Source organism: Bombus impatiens, unplaced genomic scaffold (assembly GCF_000188095.3).
Source record: "Bombus impatiens unplaced genomic scaffold, BIMP_2.2 scf_0406, whole genome shotgun sequence".
Lineage (NCBI taxonomy): Eukaryota > Metazoa > Arthropoda > Insecta > Hymenoptera > Apidae > Bombus > Bombus impatiens.
The window spans coordinates 220,653-240,786 of NT_176825.1; the positions used below are offsets into that span (position 1 = coordinate 220,653).

General features: G+C 33.0%; 1 protein-coding gene across 9 annotated transcripts in view; it reads right to left on the reverse strand.

Annotated features, from left to right (window-relative positions):
• Positions 1 to 20,134, reverse strand: part of LOC100749002 (potassium/sodium hyperpolarization-activated cyclic nucleotide-gated channel 3) — a 213,576-nt gene that overhangs the window by 115,974 nt on the left and 77,468 nt on the right. The gene's annotated exons all lie outside the window — the stretch shown is intronic.

Here is a 20,134-nt window from a genome sequence, read left to right on the forward strand (position 1 = left end):
ATTCCCCCTCCACCGCACCCTAAAATATATATGAAACTTTACTTCCTTTGTTTTAAAACGTGTATATAATATTTTATAATGAAATAAATAATTCTTATCGTTTATAATAACACAAAGGCCAAACTCGTCTATAAAATATTATTATTAATGAATAATATATAACATTATTTAGTATAAAATAAAAGGTAAGGTTTTATGTATGCTTGTAAATAGTATTATTAATTTAGAAATAATTTATTACTATTATTAATGTTGCATCATATATTGTCTAGCGCTTAAAATCAGAATAAAATTAAATTACTTTCTTGTAACAATGTTTTCTACATTCGTGTTCAAACTCTGCCTATCAAAATACAGTTTCGACATCCAAGAAATGATAAGGAGTAATGCAAATGCAATTAGACAGTTACAATAGATATAGGCCGTCGAATAATTTCAGCTCCATGCCGAGTGCGTTTGGAAATGACTATGAAAAAATTTGCATAAAACCATCAAGATGTAAATATGCATAATGTCCGCGGTTCGAGATTCTGAGAACGGGCGAAAGTTTCACGTTCCATACTCCGCGAGGTAGACGGCTTGTTGGTGACGAAATGATTCCATAAAATAAAAGCCTGCTTGTAGAGCCTATTTTGCATCATGAAACTCGATAAAAAAAGAACTCGATGAGTATCGTTGGACAAACATCCATATAGTTAAGATGATTGCGAATAAAGCGATCTATGCTTCACATGATCGTGACCGATCGAATGTTTTATGTTTAAATTCCAATGAATTTTGTCGAATTTTGTTGAAATTTTATTAGCAATAAATGCGAGAGACTTGTTAATTGAAAATTATTGAATTAGGAAGGTTATTATTTAGGTTGGTCTCTTTTAGAATTATTTTAATAATAATAAAAATTTGGAGGGAAGAAATTGGAGGATGAAATTTCTTTGATTCGCTAGAGGGTGGCTTATAATAGCGAAAAGAATTTCTAACGTATAAATATGTAAAGTTGTTTCACAATGTATCCCTATGTAACGATTTGTCATGCTTGTTATGAAGTGTTTTTCACATGCACAATTACCTATTCCTACGTAAATTACTCGGAATGATTAGTTAAAGAGACGATTATTCAAACAAGATAACCAGTTGACAACGAAATCACATGTCTTGCCAGCATTTATTAAAAATTAAGACAATCTTAACACGATTAATAGAAATAGAATAAAAGAACGATTTTGAACACGACAGTCGATAAGAATAAAGATCTCATTAAAAGGCAAAGATATCCTTTCATTCGCTATATAGATGGCAAGTTACGTAAATGAATAAAACGAATGAATTGGCAATTATCATGTAATTATCAGATTTTTTTTGCGTTAGTAAATAAATTATGTTACTTTATAGCGTGTTATATGTAAAAAAAAAAAATTTGCTAGAAGAATAAGAAAGAAATAAAGTTTTACTATTTTTCGTCCGTAATTTGAGAGATGCAGAATGGACAGACTTTTTTGATCCAGAAAAAACTATACTTACTTCTCAAAATAAAATCATTAGAAAAGTGTCCACCAATTTTGAAGGATACTGGATAATATGACTAGTTCTAGAAAAATTGCAAAATATAATAAAATTATCTTCGAATCATCTTTTGAATACTAGACATATCTGGGTTAATTTATTATAGTTTCATGTGTAATAATGAGGCTGATGAGGAACATTTTGGGTTGAATAGTCGAATTTCTTTTTAAACCATACCAAAGTGGTAGAGTTCATTTCATAAGACGACTCTAATCTATTATTAGACTTAAACTTATTAACAGATATACAGCAGAAATACAGAGAATAGAGAAAAATCAGCAACATAAAAAATTCAGCTTAATTACCATTTAACATTTACACCCCATATTTTCGAAATTTACTATTTTTTTCCAATGAGAAAGAGATCCTACCTATTTAAATTCAACTTCATTTTTACATCATTAATGTTCATAACATTTTACATACATTTAAATGACATTAACGTACAAATACTGCATCACCAGCACTAGTAACATAAAATTTCAAAGTAAAATTCAATTGTGCCTCTCAAACGCTACAAAACCGCAAATAAAGTTCCTTGCAATAAAAAATAGAGGATTTATCACCAGTAACACTCGTAAAAGACATATGCGAAAAATATACTATTGATACAAAATCTACAGCACGTGTTTGTCGAGGTGTTATTTAGAACTGTACACGTGAGCCGATCGATTATTATCGATGATAACAGGAAGAAACATAAATTGTAATCAAAGAACGAATTCTGCCGTGATATATGACGAAATTCGCGAGCAATCTTATGCAACGATCGTCCATGGTGCTATGAAAAGTTATACGTATTAACGTATTACGTAAAAATTCGATGCAAAAATACCTCGATGGCGATAAATACCGAGGTCAATCGAGTCTGGCCGTCTTTAAAAATCATCCAACGCCGCAGCAAAATGTGTCAACGACCAATTGCTCGGGATTCCATGAGCTTCCTTCGAAACAAGTACGAATCTCGTGAAAGATTCAAATCAACGAGGTAAAGATGCCACGAATTCGTGAGATGTCCAAGTTGGACATATAAAATTTAATTGGAAAGGCTCGATGATAATTTGCGATCGTTCTGAACGATGATAGATAATTATCTATATAGATCACGAAGGTAGCTATGCATTTTTAGAAACTTCAAAATGTCAAAGATCTATAGAATGCATTGTAATGTGCAATAATGTATAAAGTATTCAAAGTACAGCACTTACTATGGATATTTAGTTGTTAAAAAGGAATTTCTATTCCACGTCGTTAATTATGTTCATAAAAATGGAAACACGAACATCCACAGTCCCATTTAAAAAATTTAAGATTGTACAGGACAGATGTAATATATATTTTTGCTCGTAAGTATGCTAACACACTGGTTGATTTGACGTCACGGTATTTCACCAAAGCGTATAAATTAATGCTGAATTAGTAATTAGAAGCAGCACATATTACCTTTTTACGGAATCACCAAGATATAAATCTAAATTGGATATTAAGAAACACTGCAGTCGTGCTGTAGTATATTTTGGTATATACTATATGCATATTTATACTATTTAAGTATCATTGGTTGTATTAACATCGGAACTATTTCTATCAGTTTAAGAGGCCTAATCTGTCTTATAATTCAAAAGTTAAAGGATTATGATTAGAAAGAACCAAACCATTGCAGCCTTATTATTAAAATATGCCTGGTCAAAAATAAGCAAATATCCGGATATTCCTGAGCGGTAATGTAATAATTCACAGAAAAGGCTACAAATGTTACGACACCAAACCATCGCCACACTCACACCAAAGAAGGACGTCAAAAGATCCGTGAAACCAAGATGAAGAAGAATCGTCCCTCTTTCTTGCCATTTGATCACAAGTTAAAAAAAGAAGAGGAAAAAGATATCTCGCACCCTTCTTCGCGCCAGGAAAATCTGATTTAATTAATTCCTATCGATCGACGAGCAGATTGTCGGCTCTCTTCATGCGCCGCTTTTCGGATTAAATTTGACATCCGACGCGCATTTAAGAGACTGTTCAATGTATCGACAACCAGCGGATTAAAATTTTGCTCTCTTTTTCTTTCGATATTTTCGCACGACGCAGCAAGAGAAGCAAACGTGAAATCGATTCGACTCGCGCGAATTCGCAACGCCGAGTTATCCAATTGCACGATGCAACGACGACGATACTTAACGTGCTACGAATTGAACCGTTGAGCTCCGCCGGAGAAAATCGAATTTGAAAATTTATCAACTGTACTTGAACGTGACTAATTCCGGATTGAGCAAGAAAAAATAATCGACGGAAGATTATTTTACAAATGAAAATAAGTCGAAGATGTAAAATAACATTTGTCCACAAGGTGTTCTGGTTCCGAGATAAATAAATTCAAAAATTTTTCACAGTGTACCAAGACAATTCTTAACTAAACAGAAAAATGTTATTCTACACTTCTGTTGTATTTTGTATTCTGTTGTATGTAGAATAACCTTCTGCTGGTTACTTATTCACATAATTTACTCAGTCGGTATTAGGCAAGTATACCTGACAAATCTACAAACCAGATTCGCTGGAAAACTGACCTTAGGGCGAAAAAATTGCGTTCTATATTTTCTTCTCACTTTTGCAGAAGGAATTCCAGTGTTATTCGCCCGGATTTTCTATATTGGTGTTTTCTGATTTTTTATGTCTTCTCATGGAAGAAAATAGCGTTTTATAACGTCTCTGTTCTATAAATACGTACATAATAAGGTATAAAAAAGTGAAAAAACGAACATAAAATCTCGTAGTACATGCGTGACGCAATTAATCTTGCGGGAACGTATAAAAATCACGAATGGCAGTAAAAAATTCAGGTGCAGTAACGAGCATTTACATAAACTGCAATCTTGTTGTACAAATTATATATGATTAAGTTTCTTGAACTAATATTTTTTGAAAGAAGAAACGGGGGAGGAAAATCATTGGAACAGACACACTTTACTTTTATTTTTAAAGTACAATTGTATTAAGAACTTTTCTTTCATAAGTGAATTACAGGGCAATAAAATAAGTTAAGAACATCCTGGGGGAAATAGCTTATCGTAGGATTTCTCCTACTAATCGTAATCCCGACATGATTAATCTTTGATAGCTAATTTCGAACGTTGGAAGTAGAAGTCTCAGATAGTTGTGAAATGAAATAGAAGAGGAAACTAAATACCTAAATAAACTATCGGATCGAAAATATCACAAAATTTCTCAGCGAGTTAAATTCTACATCATCACGAACATTAAATATAATCGTATTACGAATTTTCTGTAGAGTGTCCCATATATAAGAATTTATTTCATGTCTCTCAGAAACACTCCTTTAATAAACCCAAGAGGTTTCACCAAACGAATAGACGTAAATCTTTCATGGTTCTAAGATTTACAACGCTTTAAGACACCGGTTTACCACATACTCGCACCCCCACCGATCTATCGTGTAATTACACAAACTACTGCTTCTCTTTCTATTTTCATATTGATTCGTACTCTTCGTTCAAATTTTATCGTTTATTGGAAATTGTTCTGAATTTGTATGTTGAATCTGTTCCACTCATCTGATAGTTCATCTCTGTGGATAATTTATAGTTATAGTAAGATCTATAGTTATCGATCCAAACCTTTTTAGGCTTGTCCGGTATACTTGTCTAATACCGACTGAGTAAATTATGTGAATAAGTAAAAATGTCGTATTTGTTATTTCTTCTTCTATTGTTTTGTATCGTTTAAATAAAATTATATCATGGAGATTGTTAGGAAATAATTGGATATTTTTAATCGAATCAAAAATTAATAAAACTCCAATATCTGCTGTACTATAATTTAAAATTACTACGAGTTCTACAGAATCCAAATATTGGGAAAGAAGTCGAAGCTTAAAATCCTATTACCATAGGAAACTTTATGTCAAAAATCTCCTAAGGTATAGGAAAATCAGATTAGAATTCTGTTACCTTAGAAAAGTTTTTCGTCAAAAATCCATCGAAGTAATGGAAAATCGGGTTAGAATTCTGGTTACCTTAGAAAACTCTTTCCTCGCAAATATATCAGAGTATGTAACAGAAAATATATTAGCTTGGGATACTGCTGCTTTGGAAAACTTTTTCGCCATATATTTATCAAAGTAATGTTAGCTTAGGGCATTGTAGCTTCGAAAGATGTCAACATTTTTTATCAAAAATTTATCTATAAATAAAGTAGCAGAAACAACTTAGGACACTGTTACTTTAGAATACTATTTTTATCAGAATTCTATCGAAGTAAACGGAAGTCAGTTTAGTTATCTTGGGAAATATCTTCGGCAAAATCTATTGAAATGATAGCGATCTATCAAATGCAAAGTAAATAAGGCCGGAATAATATTACTCTAACAGTATTTCCTAGAAGATTTATCAGTATAAAATAAATTACTACTCATATCCTTGCAACCTTAATTTCCAATTAATAACAAAATTAGGAAAAGATTCAGTTCGTATACACAATTCAGAATATCGTTCTAAATTTTTAGTCAGTAACGCAAACTGTAAGTACGTGGTGTAGAACGCGTTAATGGATCGGGGGTAGTAGTAAAATTATCGCACGCTGTAATGATGCGTTGAGTTAACAACGGGTTGGTAGGCGTGAAAGCTTCGAGACCAGAACGAATCGTGACGGTAATGATGGGTCGAGCGGGTCACAATAACTGGTTGCACCGAGTAAGAAACGTGAATGAGGCTGGAAGTTCGTCCAAGTTATGGAAAGTGAGATTTCGTGAATAACTATGGACAGAGGGGAATCCACAAAAGTAACGAGGACTTAGAAATACACAAAATTTTAGAAATTTGGCAAACTTGGCGAAGTATGCATTTTTAATTTGAGTTAAAAACACCAAAAAATCCGTAAAGGTATTTAAAATCGAGCACGAAGACATAAATTTGCAAACTGTCATATCAAAGAAAGAAAATATCCACCACTATTAAAATTCATGTCAGAATTAGATAAATATATTTATATAAACGTCTAATTATGCATTACGAATTTCTGTGAAAAACGACCTATTTTATAAGCTACGATAAAGTTAAGTTAAATTGCCAAATCCCGTAAAGAGGGCGAAATGAGATTTTAATCGTAAAATAATTTCCCAACGTTTGGAAATACATTATATCGTCGGTGACGCATGTTTATTCCACGAAAGAAGCCATTATAGATGCTTCGTTTGAATCTTTGGATGCATCATACGTCAACCAGGAAGGAATTTTATCTAGTAAAGTATTCGAAATTATGTGACCCTCGTCCGGATTCCTGGTTCATGTTGTTTTCCAGCGTTATCCTTGACCTCGACTTCAACGCAGCGGTGCATATAGACTGTTTCAACATCTTAGTTATAAGAAATTTCTACTACAGTTTGCATCAAAAATTCTTAATTGTCTGAAGAATATAAAAAAAATTACAAGAAATAAAAAATTGGCTACACAAAGATCAATTTTCTACAATTATTTCACTACAATATTTTATTCTTCTTTACTGTGTGCGTCTGTAAAAAGTTACTTGGAACAAATATTTTACGTTCTCCGTATGATCTAAATATATGAAAAATTCGAATGAACTTTGTCCATTTTCCTTAACATTATTCGATAAGGGATTTTCCCTGATATGTATATTTCTGATGAACATTTTCCATGTAGGAAATTTTCACTGCACAGGATAATTCTTCCGCTTATTATACATGTATCGTTTATTATTATATACGAAATAATAGACTGATACAGTCTACGAAATAATTTATTACGCTCATATGGAAAATTAAATAATGTTCATTAAGAAGAATTTATATTACGAGAATTGCTCTAATAAAAATTATTTACATTAACAGAAGCTTTGAACAAGACAAAAAAGCGTATCATAAATTTCACTTTAAATGACCAAGAATGAAGTTTGTTCTAGTTCATTAAAACGAAGCAATAAAAGACACATAAAATTAACAATATACATTCTAGGAAGAATCTTGTATCGTAGTTAATGAAAAGGCCTGTACACGACACGTATACGTGCCAATGGCACCTGAATGCGCAGAATGTATGTTGATTCCAATGTCAGCGCGCCAATTAAAAATGAACGCCTGCTTAGCGGACTACCTTATTTACACCTCCCCTCCTCCCTTCAGCCCCTCTGTCTGTTTCTCTCGCACCACTTACTGTTTTCACTCTTACGGGCATTTATTATCGCTGGAACTGAGTATAATCGAAATCGGTAAACAAATAACGAACACAGAGAATCCTCTGTTCATTTGTCCAAGAGTAGCATTCTCGAATTTGCTGACACAATTGATGTATTTGTTGGACCAACGTAAATGAGCTTGGCATTAATAAAGCCACATATCTATGTTACAATTATTATTTATATTTTCCTGATCGTTAAACAGAGATTTTGTTCGGATAGAAAAGTTACTTTTTAATGGAAATATTTCAGATAGGAAAATTTTGCTAAACAGAAATTTTTTTGGTTATTACATATATATTTTTTATTTTTGTAGAATCTGTATTTTACTTGTATTTACAAACGTATTTTATTTCCTGGACTTGTATAAATATCTAACGAGCTGGTTAACAGCAATGTCGGAATGTTAATGATTTCTTAACGACGTTGCGCAAACAATTTTTTGCTGAAAGAATATTTTAGTGATATAGCGAATATTTTAGTGGCATAGTGAATATTTTAGCGACATAGTGAATATTTTAGAGACATAATGAATATAATGAAATTTTTAACGATCAGCAGCTACCATATTCTTTGTTCAGAATAAACGAGAACGATATTTTTATGATTGTGGAGAATAATCGGATTAAAATGATCTCTGATGAATTGACAAAAATTATCAAACTGTTTTCATTACATTCAGTTTCATTTTCATTTAAATATCAATTAATATAATTGTTAAGGAATGTTTCCTAGTATTTAAGTTAGTTCATACTAATTCTTTCTAACCTCTCACAATCAAATTCCACGATATATGGATTTTTCTACTTTGATCTAAAATTTAGAAAACAAACAGTGTATGGCATTACAGGTAATGAGTATGTATAGTGATATTCACCCAGAGAGAGTTTAAAACTGCCTCGTCTAACACTGTTTCAGGCTTCCGGGAAACTACGTTATATATATATATGTGTGTGTGTGTATATATATCTTTATTTCCGCATGCTTTTCGTCTTCGTCAAATATACATATGAACAATCATGGTAGAAAACTATATTATATTTTGATTGCTTTTTTTTCTTACTATATTTAAATTAAAGAAAAATAATCACATACGAGTACGTAGCATGGTGGTTATTTTTATTATAGCCTGCCCCTTTATAGAGAGTCAGGTTTAAGTTAGGTCATAGAAGGTTATTAAGGGTCAAGGTATAAAAAGGAAACTGCTGACATCAACGCAATCGTTCTTCGGAAAATAATACGTTCAGAATATTCCACTCAATTATTTCATATACAGATATAAAAATCATTTAAAAGAAAACAAAAAATAGGAAATAGAAAATGTAAGATCGTAAGATTTCTCCTTTGGCTCGTTCGTTCAAAGAAAGAAAGGAAAGAAGAAAAATGACGAAAGGAAATCATGGTCGACGGATTGAATTATCAACGGTGATAAAAGGACAGGAGTTAAACGTGGCGTATTATCGCGAAACGGAAAGAAAAATTTCTTTGCTGGCACAGATATCAGGTACTGGCAGCAGGATGTTTAATGATATTCGAGCGCTACTTGGAACTCTTCAAACGCGACCAATCCGATAAAACAAAATTGTATCAGATTTCTTCCGAGAGTTGAAATTAATTTTAATAAAATTAATGGCTCTACTGGCAACCGATCAAATCCGGTTTCCTACTGAATCGCGATATAGCGTTGTTTCCTCAAGGTTACTGAGAATTAGTCCAACTTGAAAGTATTCGTTATAGCCTCTTGCATTTTTCATTTTATTTACATTATTATAGAATTCTATAAACTTAATCTTTTCAAATCTTATAAAATTGTAGGATCTAGGTAGAGAAAATAGGGACGGAAAATAATGTAAACAAACCTTTCGAGTTTACTTTCATAATCATGATATTAGAAGACAGATGTCAATTATGTAAATTGACCGCGCATAAAATTGCAAATGAAATGTTTGGGCAAATGTTGTGTTAAGGTAAGATTTGTTTTTAATGGTTCAATTAACTATTTAAAAAAACAGATGTGAGAAAAGAAAATAGTGTGTCACTTTTATTTCGGGAATTTTTTAATTAATATTTTATTAATTGGATATTTCGTTTTGGATGTCAAAGTTCTTATAATCAAGATACGAATCGCGCGTAGGATTAAATTACGTTGCTAATTATTTCGCTTATTTTCTCCCAGAATAAATAACAAAATACCGAATAAATCAGTGTGGTGCAGTATTAATCACCCGTTGATTAAATGTAAGCAGCGGCTTGATCACGTATAAAGAAATTCTCCGATATTTTTCTGCGTTGCGTTTAAATCGATTCGTTCAAGTTCTAAGAAGGCTTTTTATATAAAACCTTATTTTTGTTTTTCTCACTTCTTATTTTCTTATTTTTCCCTAACGTTTTAATTTTCTTACTTTCATTACCCTATTTCTCAATCCTTCGATATCTTCACTTTCGTCATATGAATTATGTTTCCCTATATTCTCTAGTATTTTAATTCTTTTATATTTCCAAGCTTCTTATTTTTTAACTCCTCGTCATTGGAACTCTATATATATTTCCATTTTTAAATGTATTCAATTTTGCTATTCTTTTATTCATTTTCGTTACATTTTATTATTTTTTTTTTTTTTTACCTTTTGGTGCACGTATTATATAGCTCTAACAGATTGATTTTTTCACGTTCTATTTTATTTTATACCAGGTAACAAAAATAAACGGAAATATCAGGTTTCTCCATTTCCTTTCCCTCACATTTAAACCAGATCGCGCTATATTTGAAAAGCTCAGTTTAATTCCAATTGTTTCGAATCTTTTTTCGATTGTTATCGATTCTACGGGAATTACATTAATTCTTAGGCGGAAGAAGATATTTGTCAATGTTAATATGCATTTAACTCAAAAATATTAATCATATGTGAAACATTACTTACAACAACGATTGTTGTTATTAATATTAATCTACATCGACGATTTAATTAATAACAATAATAATATTATCTAATATCTATCTATATCTATCTGACAAAACATTCGAAAAGAAGAAAAGAAATAATTTGTTCGTTCAAGTATTAACATAATTTTCATATATATCCTATACTTCAATGTCTATCCGTGTTATTTTAATTTTGAAATCGAATGCTTCCTCTGTCGAATAAAATCGCGTGATTACTTTCTTCAACAATTCCACGAAGCTCTATTAGAATTTCTTTAAAGTACCGAGCATAAAACGACGCAGACCATGCACATCTGTTTCGTCAACAGAAAATTCGCAATTAGTCTCAGATCATTCAAAACAAGTAACGGGCATTCGTGACGGAAAGGTAAGATTACCAGGATGAAACGTGAGCTGTGCTCTAATTAAATCCGGATTGAAGCCGATGGAAGGAAAGGCGGTGGAATTAAGAAACTCGTCGCGATCGATCCGATTTTTATCTTATCGTCGTTCTTGTTACATACTCCAGCAAACGCATCGTGTCATCGCTAATATTTGTGGTACCTATTGACCTTCGCTCGTGTTTCATCTCTAAGTACCTCTTGCCGTGCCAGCCGCGCATCCTCTGGGCTATCGCCACGATCTTTTAATAGAATTTTGTATCCAGAGTCTTTTAATCCTGCTGTGAGCATGTCGAATGTTTTTCTTGTCTTCATCCTACTTTAGTCTCATTTCGTTGAAGAGATATTACGGTTAAAGTATTATAAAATTGTAAAATGCAATTTTATAATTTTATACATAATAACTGCACATCGGGAATAATCGGGAATATCGTTATTTGCATTCGATAATATCGACTTTAAGATTAAATATAAATATAAAGATACTTTCGTATATCTGTTCGTGTTTTCTGCCCTCTGATACGAAGCCAATAGAGGTAGAGATGTGTCATAGTACGTTAGCCTTAAATCCCGATGTTGCATTGCAACATTTGTCTTAAAATTCAGTTAAAAATCTAATCTTTTTGTTACAAAACAGCGAATAACACTTATATATTGATTTAATATTAATATTAAATCTTTGATCTATACATATATATATATATATTTAAATTATACGCTCTTTAAATAACTTAGATTTAATACCTCGGGCGTTAAACAGTTAACGTTGATACAGTGCAGTAGCCAGAACTCGGTGATCAATAATCCGAGACATGAGCACGGTTGCCTTTAATGAATGACAACCGTAAGGTGCACATCGGTATTAGTGCGTGCTTGGAACTTTAATGAAGTCAGCTACAATACCGTGGAAAGGTCGGAACACTCTTCAAAAATGGATGCGACTCGTGTAACCGGAACTTATACACGGAAAATGGTATTTAACTGGAAGAATCTGGGTCGTGAAAGGCCCGAGAATCTCCGGAGGATGTAAGAAATGCTTGATACTAACGCGCAAGCGATACAAGCGATATTATATAGCACAAAGCGAAATGAAAGCATAAAATGTTTATCCTTGATGGGATTACAGGTTCTTCACGTATAAATCGACTTTTGCGTAATGGTTCTTTTTTATGGTTTACTTGAAAACGACGTGCACTTATTACACTGATGTATATAGCGTTGCTGATCTAGAAGGGGCACTTTCAATAAAATTGCACGAAACACACAGTGTTCCTTCAATGGTTTATAAGATGTTCCACCAGTTTCCAATAACGTGACGAGGGAAAATCATTGATACAAATTTTTCTGTATTTATTCAGAGATTGTTATACCGTGTTTTTCGAAATAATGTTACTTATTTTTCAAAGAAACTTTTTTCTATCGGCTTCCACACATTTCATTTTCATAGCATCAGAGTCTTGTTGTAGTATGAAATGATACAAACTTTAATATATTTGAACCTAATTAATTAGCACGCAAATGCTGTACTTATACACACAATGGCGTGCCAATACTTTTTATATCTAATGCAAACAATACACTTCAAGAAACCACCCGACAAAATGCCCTTCTATTATTGTAATTACTAAAAATAATTTTTCCCAAAAGCTACAAATTCATCAAGCCAATAGAATAAAGCTGAGAAGGAATTCGGTTTCGATAGGATTAAATTCTCTGCTTTATTACAAGACACCCTATATAACTTAGAAAACAAGTGGTTAATTCGTCAAAAAGCTTTGATAGAAAGAAAAATTCTACGATTAATGTACACTTCGCGTGAATCTGTGCTGTTTCCAAGGAACGTTGAGAATTAAAAATGGGAAAAATAGCACGGACTAAGTCAACTTTTCATATCAAGAAATCAGGTTCGATATTCCCTATCTTTTTCGGACGCGAAATAATTTATAGCGGTCTTGTTCGGTCTAATATGCCCGTCAATTGAGCCAACAAAGGACATTCGTCGAATTCATTCGCAGCTTGCATTAATTTCGCCTGGGGAATGGCTGTGATTATTTTTAATTGGACCTAAACGGACCACGGATCAAAACGCCGCGTCTCGTTTTCGAGCATTTCTTCCGTGCTTTCCTTTATTCGTCAGAGAAACAATTAACAATTTAGGAACAAACATTTTCGCTCTTAAATTGCCACGAGAACGGAACGTTGTTAATTGTTAACGAGATGAATCGAGAAGACTTTGCGTACTGTCTAAAAACGACGCATTGTTGGCAATAATGTCCGCATGAATTTTTGAAAGATTGTTTAAGGACAAATGACAGATATAATTGAGGTTATTCAAACAAAACTAAGCGATAACAGTTTGACTGACAAAATGCTATTTATTGTAGTACTATTGTTAGATATTCTTCTTAAATGATATTAACAATAAATTGTATTAATAAGTATTACTATAATTGCTTTGTCAAAGACATACTAGTCGCGTTAAGAAATATTGCAGTATCATTGTTAAATTATACGAGATATTATTGTGATGATATTATTAGCTATGTAGTGATCATTAAAAATTATATAGCAGTCAACAAACAATTACATCACCGTATCCAATTTAATTTTCTTATTTTTATTTTTGTCACATTTGCAGCTATATAAATACCGCAAAATCGGGACCACAGTGTATACTACGAATTAATCATATCACGCGAATCTGTTTTTTCCTAGTAGGAGCGATTAGAAAGTAGACAGACAGGTGTCTACGTGTTTGAATATCGAAGAAAATCGATGAAATGGTGGCAACCGCTGTCAATCGAGGTATCGTTGATTTGAATAATAAAATAATTTTCATAGGAGTATCTATGAAAATGGTTCTTTTCTACATCGTTATAAATTAATTATATTACAAATAGGAAACATTTTATATTCTATAATCACATTTCCTTAATATATGTTTATTAGGTAAAATTTAATGCAAGTTACAACGAGTAATTAGAAAGGAGAATGACATAAATTAAGTCGCATGCTAACGAAGCTGAACATAGCTACTTCCCACCTTCAGTGTATCGTAAAGTGAAGAAATGAGATTGTCATATCTACGATTAAAGGTCATCGAAAAGGTAAAAATAAAATGACAATTCGTAAAGATTAAGATTATCCGACCCGTTAAGTGTGTCAATTACCAGGGTACGAAATAACATCTTTAACATTTGAATTCAACGTTATTCCACGTATTCTCATGTTATAAATTTTAATGCGAGGAATATCTACGTTTAATACAATTACCGATATCGAAATCTCTGCGATTAAACACGAAAGAAACAACAAATACAAAATTCGTACGAAAGAAACTAAACTGAAGTATTATGATAAAATATGCGATTCAATGAAACAGACGAACTGTTATCTACATATCTTACAAAAAAATTATTCCAGTGGCAAAAATGCTCCCTAATAAATGTATAAAATTTTGATTACTCCGAAAGTTGTGTCGTTGAACCTCTAACATAGGAAAGGAAAAAATACAATTTCTAATCCCACGAAGAAAAAGAAAACCACTTTATAATATGAATAATGAAAGATGTAGTCTTTTAAAAATTTGAAAATCTCACAACTCCCATTTGTACTCTGATATCGACCCTCATTTACCAGCACGCTCAATTTCACCGATATTCCCATGAATCGATCGAAACAAGACACTCGAGACACAATAGAGAACGCAATCACGTGTGACAGACGAACATTAGTGACGGGATCAAGTTCAATATATTCTCATAAATCCGAATCAAATCCAATAACCAAGGTTCACTTCATAGCGTTCGAATACTACTCACGAGATATAACGATTCGTTCGTCGTTCTCGCAAAGTATTCGATCTTTGTAAGCTTCTTTCGAATCTCGGGGTAAGTACCTGCAAGTTTCGCAAATCTACTTACAAGTACTTCAACGTTACAACGAATCGATACTCTTGCAACTACTACTAATAGAGTCACGAGAGTCAGAAAAGCGCTGCATATTCCAGAAATTCGATTTTATTGCCTGCATCTACAACTATTCGTAACTGAACATTGAAACGAGAAGTCACGCGTATCATTGACGATTTCTGCGTGCTTCCTTCAAACTTGAGGTATTTTCTAACGTTAGACCGAAAGAACCAGCAGAGTTAAGCCCATCGTTCGTAAACATCCATCGAAATTAAAGTGGCGACGAATTACCTCGGTCGGGAAGAGATTTTCTATTACTCGAAACTCAATGGATCGGTGGCTCTACGGATAGCACTCGATCGAAGTGGCGGCTATCGATGAAAATAATAACTCAATAGGTTCACGAAACCGAGTTAAAGCCGCGTGTGTGTACGGCCACAGCCGACGTTATGTTCGCTCATTGTACTATGAGGCTCGAAACGAGCCGCGATTCTATTTCTGCCCCTGGTGTCCCCATTCATTAAGCGACGACGATAAGCCAGAACGCGGAGGGCGAACTGAACTAAAATTGCGATTCTGACTTGGTCCAACGTGGACGACTATTCGACTTCAACTTGTATATGCAATGCACATTCATTCGGTGTAGCGATAGTTAGCCAGTAGTTAGGTTATGTGACAGGGATTGGAGTTTCAGATATTCTGGGGTGAAAGCGGACCCAGCAATCGATATTGTGAGTTGTGTTATGTTATGACAGTAATTTTATAATGTTTCGTGATGCCGACGAAGGGAAGAGAAGGCGTAATGCAATAGTTTCTAAACGTAATTCGAAAACGACATTTTTAAAATAGGAAGTATTACCGATTTCCGTATTTTATTTTGTTACATCTATGCAGTCATTTAACGTTTAACATTAATCTTACCAGGTCCTGTCAAATGACTGGTTTCAAAATTTAATTTAAGATTATACATTCATTGTTATTTCTTTCATTCATCTAACTTTATGTAAATTCTTATATTGTGTGATTATGCAACTTCTCGATTTTTGTTAATATAAGAATTTACGTAAAGTTAGATGAACAAAAGAAATAATAATGAATACACAATATGTAATTAAATTTTGATACAGGTCATTTGACCGGCTCTGGTAGGATTAGTGTTCATTGATTCGATAGAAATATTGCATACATACATAGTATCAATATTGTTAATATTGTTAATAACAATTGGATTGAATTTGGTATTAACACTTTAATTTATATATCTATATTAACGTTGTGTATTATAGCAATGACTAGTCGGCTGTAATGAAAGAAGGCGAGATAATTTGCTTGATAATAATGCTAGAGTTCAAGTGCAGGAGATAAACGATAGAAACGAAGAGGAAAAAATTCTGTCGCGTAATCGTCATAAAATTACGGAACACGGTATGAACTATGACATATAAAATGGATTCTTATACACTGGAAAATTTGCAACATTTAGCTGAAATAAAATTCAGATTAATAAATAATCACTGATTAGCGATTATTACGCTATTATAATAGAAATTTCCAGTTATCCAATAGATCGTAGGTATTAAAAGTAAGAAATTAGGCGAATCAGTTTCTTTGATAAATGATGAAAGTGCGGATACAAGGATCAATCGATAATGGAATTCTGAGGTCGAACTACGAGTTATTTAATCTTTGGATCATCAATGATGAAGAACTAGAATTCGAGATTTCAGCTAAATAATAAATTATTCACGATATAGCGTAGAACACTGAATTTATGTTGGTTAAAGATGTCAGAAGAAGCATTAAATGTAGAATTGAGAAATAAAAATGTCGAATACAACGTTCACACATAAGAATAATTGGCAATGTAAAAAATATCATGAAAGTGTTATAATTGGAATTGAACGACAGAATCTTGATACTGTGTGCGATGAAGATATATAGAAAGTCGTTCGATGTAGTATTAGCAAATGGAATTAATTGGCAACGTAAAAAAATATGGGAAAGAATCCTCGATTGGAAATTTACAGACAAAAACGTTCAATGAACTGGAAAGTGGTAATTGTTGGCACAAGATAGACAAAAATAACATAAAGCGGAGGTTTTAATTGGGAAATAGAAAATAGGATCACGACTTTAAATTATCTAGTGACAAGAATGATAATGTAGAAAATACATACAACATAGAATTGATAAAAAGAAAGTTTGAACGCAGAATTGGCAAATAGAAAGTTTGAACACAGAATTGATAAGTAGAATTAATTGACAATATAGGAAAATGTGGTCCAACTGAGTTTTTAACCGAGTTATCAGGCATTTGACTTAACATAATTCAATAAGAACGAATAGAAGAAGATATTGCATATATAAAAATATCGAATAAAAATTGACAAGCAGAAATAATTTGCAATGTAGAAAGATAACGTAAACCAGAGATTCTTGTTCGAAGCGTAATCTTGAATTTAAAATGTTGAGCTGTCAAATAAAATTAAAATTGATAAATTGGGTAAGATCATTAGCTAAAATAATTCGAAATAACATCGAGAAATAGAGAGATTAACGACAAAATTGAAGAGTAAAAAGGAACTAACGAGATGGAACAGAAGTTTTAATTAAAAATTAGGAGCTTGACTTTAACGTGAACGTTAATGTAGAAAAAAAGATATTTCAAATGTCAATGAGAACATTCGTTTTTATAATGAAAGTTAAAAAGTGGAACAGTAGATTTTTCTCGTCAAGTGTATGGATTACGGTTTAATCAATGGTTCGTCGATGATGGAGAAACTGAACTAGGAATTCGAGTTTTCGCGTGCATTATCGACAAGGACGAAATAAAGGCAAACTTTCCGATCATTTAACGCGAACTTCATCCGAATATGAAGTTCTACAACGCTCTACAATGTTCCATAATATTGAACTAGGATTAAAGTACTAACTCGTTTAGTGGACATCAAATGACGCGAAATAAGCGAACACTTTAACATATAATGTTATAGGCTGACAATTATGGATTGGTGATATTTTAGTTTAATCAAAAATGGGAATTTGGTTTAGATCGATGATCATAAATATGTAATTTCGTTTAATCGAATATAAAAAATTATTTTGACCAAGATATGTATCTAATTTTTCTAGATGGATAATTGGCAAGATAAGCTAAGTCTGAAATTTTTAATTACTTCCATTTTTTACGACATTCTTTTATTTTGTCGTTCAAAATAATAAACGAGTAACAACAAACAGTACGTGTTCAATTTAGATTTCAAACAGAGGAAGGGAAGATAACGTATATTTAAATTAAGCTTAGAGATAGAAATTTAGGATATCCAGTTAAGTAGCACGTTCGATGAACCTGTCAAAGAAACAGTGTCGATATGCAAAGATATGCGATGTGCTATCTAAAGTAAAAAATAACGCCACTCATTTAATAAATCTTCATTGTCAATAATTCAAGCCAAAACCGTTATTGACAAATTTCTTTTTATTGACAAGTTCCTGATAAATTTCCTGGGATGATAATTCGCATGACAGACGACGAATGACACAAAACCAGAATGAACAGCTTAGCACTTGAGAGACAGTTATATCATTTTTCTTCTGTATCACATCGATTTCCGCACATAATGAAATACAGTATACGATAAATGTAGGAAAATTACATTATAAATAGACTACAAATGTTTATTCATTTCTGGGAAATTTAAATATGCAAAAATGCACGGAATGCACGTAATATGCAAAAATACATAGAATGCACATAATATGCAAAAATATCTGAAACACGTAAAACAAAGTATTCGTCGTTGTAATATTCGGAGATAGACAGAAAGCACGGAACGCGATAATTGGAAAGAAATGCTACGCAAGCTTTACTATACAAAAGCATAAAGATAAATACGTTTAACAAGTAAAGACGTAAAATCATAGATATACGTAGCTCGTGTAAATTATAGTTCGCTACAAGCGTTACTACAAAACACAATCACAACAAGCATTCGACGAGTACTGAACGTGAAATGGTAGATAAAAGCAACAAAAAACCGTTGTTGCACAAAAAGTTTGTAGGAACGCAACAAAAACCTATTCTTCGTGAAACATACACTCTACTCACACATGAGCCATATCATATGTCACTCCAAAATCACCTGTTATCCAAACATTACGAAACACAAAAAAGAGGAAAAAGAAAAACGCGTCACAGTCGCGATTCTCTATCAATCTAAATCTTTTCGCTGTAAATACTATAATAGTTGAAACACTTCGCTTCAACATACGTAACATAAAATATTTCACTCGTCGAAAATGGCAAACGTAAGCATTCGAATATTTTCGCGGCTATATGCTTCACCACACAGAAACCAGAAACCTATCCAAATTGAGTATATTTGAAAACAGAAGCCAAAGTCTTCGACTTACTCTGTTGATCGTCGACGACCCGGAAGGTCGCTTCACTGTAACACCACGTCGACGGTGGTCTTACTCGGCTCTCATCCAAATACGTTGCACACTGCTCAAAACAAAAGGCTCCCTCAGCACAGTTCCATCCCTGACATTCGTCTTCACACGCGTTTCAACGATCGACGATCTCCGGCGTTGCCGAGTCGAAACTTCTCACTTTGCAACTTCCGCACGATCACGAACTCAAATCCGAAACTCGCAAACGTTCACCAAAAATCCCGATCTCAATCCACGTGGATCACAAATCAGTCCCTTCCAATTTCCTTTAAATCGTCGACACAATGGAAAAAGTAGAAGGCCGCCTGTGATGACCCGGGTGATCCCAACGATAAGAAGAAGAAGAAGGAGAAGAAGAAGAAGAAGAAATCGAAGAAATAGATTCACTGATAAAACAACGAACCCATGAAACGAACGAATTATATACTTGCAACTCGAATAATTTGCTATTTGTTACTTGTTAATTGAGAAATTCTGTTGTTCTTCTAGTACGGTCGACGATATAATAGTATTCTGTTTGTAGATGTACGTTTGTAGAACTGAGAAAGAATGGAAGAGATGGAGACGAGACGCGTCTCGCGAGCAAACAGGCTGATGGTTGTAGCTCGTCAGGCAGCGCGGTTCGAATGGAGACGCAGCACACGTGCCGCTGCCTGGTGCTCGTCGACGATCGG